Source organism: Camelus ferus, chromosome X (assembly GCF_009834535.1).
Source record: "Camelus ferus isolate YT-003-E chromosome X, BCGSAC_Cfer_1.0, whole genome shotgun sequence".
Taxonomy (NCBI): domain Eukaryota; kingdom Metazoa; phylum Chordata; class Mammalia; order Artiodactyla; family Camelidae; genus Camelus; species Camelus ferus.
In genome coordinates, this window is record NC_045732.1 from 95,572,888 (window position 1) to 95,575,056 (window position 2,169).

The 2,169-nt window shown below is 39.5% G+C and overlaps 1 pseudogene; it reads right to left on the bottom strand.

Annotated features, from left to right (window-relative positions):
- Positions 1-1,817: 1,817 nt before the first annotated feature.
- Positions 1,818-1,918, bottom strand: LOC116662279 (annotated as a pseudogene).
- Between the last annotated feature and the right edge of the window lie 251 nt (positions 1,919-2,169).

Here is a 2,169-nt window from a genome sequence, read left to right on the forward strand (position 1 = left end):
TCATCACCCCAAAAAGAAACCCTGTGGCCCCCAATCCCTTCTCCCTCCATCCCCTGGCAACTATTGATCTCCTCTCTGTCTCTCTGGATTTTCCTATTCTGGATGTTTCATACATAAGTTGAATCATACAATATGTGACCTTTGTGACTGGCTTCTTTCACTTAGGAAAACACCTTCAAGGTTCCTCCATGTTGTAGCATGTGTCAGTACTTCATTCCTTTTAATGGCTTAATAATATTCCATTTGGGGATATACCATATTTTGTCTATCCATTCATCGGTTGATGTACATTTGATTGTTCCTCCTTTTTATTATAAATAATGCTGCTATGAACATTCACATACAGGCACACCTCAGAGATATTGCAGGTTCAGTTCCAGAGCATTGCAATAAAGCAGTTATCACAATGAAGCAAGTCATATGACTTTTTGGTATCCCAGTGCACATAAAGGTCATGTTTACATTCTACTGTAGTCTGTCAAGTGTGCAGTAGTATTATGTAAAAAATTATATATATATACCTTAATTAAAAATACTTTATTGTTAAAAAATGCCAACTATCATATGAACCTTCAGTGAGTCATCTTTTTTGCAATAATAACATCAAAGATCACTAATCACAAGTCACCATAGCAATTATTATAGTAATGAAAATGTTTGGGATATTGTGAGAATTACCAAAATGTGACTCTGACTTGAAGTGAGCAAGTGCCGTTGGAAAGATGGCGCCAACAGAATTGCTGGACACAGGGTTGCCACAAACGTTCAATTTGTTAAAAACACAGTCTCTGCGAAGTGTAATAAGGTAAAGCACAACTAAGTGAGTTGTGTCTGTACAAGTTTTTCTGTGAATGTATATTTTCCATTTCCTTGGGTATATACTTAGGAGTGGAATTGCTGGGTCATATGGCAACTCTGTATTTAACTCTTTTAAGGGTTTGCCAAACTGTTTTCCACAGTAACTGCACTATTTTACATTTTCACCACTATGTCTGAGGGTTCCCATTTCTCCAGGTCCTTGCTAATACTTACTTCCCATTGTTTTTTGTTTGTTTGTTTGTTTTAAAATTACAACCATCTTAGTGGCTGTGAAGTAGTATCTCCTGACTTTGGTTGGCATTTCCCTAATAATACTGATGTTGAGCATTTTTTCATGGCTAATTGTCCATTTGTCTGTCTTCTTTAGATAAATGTTTTTTCAGGTGCTTTGGCCATTTTTAATTGGATTATTTGTCTTTTTATTGTTGCATTGTGAGTGTTCTTTATATATTGTAGATACTAGAGCATTTAGTTTTCATTATAGTGAGATTAATGATTTTCACCCGGTCTTGATGCCGCATACCTTATTCCCACCCAGGGCTCTAGGGCTGAACTTCTTGTGGTCCCTGATCTGAGAGAGGAAGTGCATCCTGCCCGACCCTTACAGAGACCAATTGGAGACTGCGCCTGGCCTCTCCACATTCCTTTCTGTGAAGCAGCCTTTGCCTGTGATGCATATCCTTACTTTCTTGCTCCACTATACTTTTCTCCTGCAGTAAATCGTACAATTGTAAGCGTTGTTGTGTTGGGTCCTCTGAGTCTTCTTTAGCAATCCAACCCTGGGACCTATTAACTATTGGGACCTTCAAGTAGGGGGAGTTGTGGCTGCTTTTTGCCTGGAGATTTTTGGAAGTGGGAGAACTGTAAAATGAAGCCATACCAGCATATTATGAAAGAACTGTAAGGTGCCACCTAAACACGAGACGTCTAGACATCTAGACATGAGAGAGATCCAAGAGCTGTCTGATTCCAAAGCTCATGCTTTTTTTTTTTTTTTTCTGCATGTGGAACGCTTCATGAGTTTGCGGTCATCCTTGCGCAAGGGCCGTGCTAATCTCTGTATCACCACTTTTAGTATATGTGCTGCCGAAGCGAGCACAGCCCACATTTTGATCACTTGTCTGTAGTGCCTCTCTTTCTCTTTGCTAGAGATTCCTGTCACAAAGAAAGTCTTCCTGTTTTATAGCTTTCTCTCTCTCTCTCTCTTTTTTTTCTCTTGAGATTTATGCTTGGAATGTTTTTTCCTTCCTCCCTCTGTCCTCCTTCCCTCTCCTGCTCCCTACCTGCCCTTAGTTTCTCCCTCTTCCTTTTTGCCTTCTCTCTCTTCCTTGCTTCTTTCTTTCCCTTTTT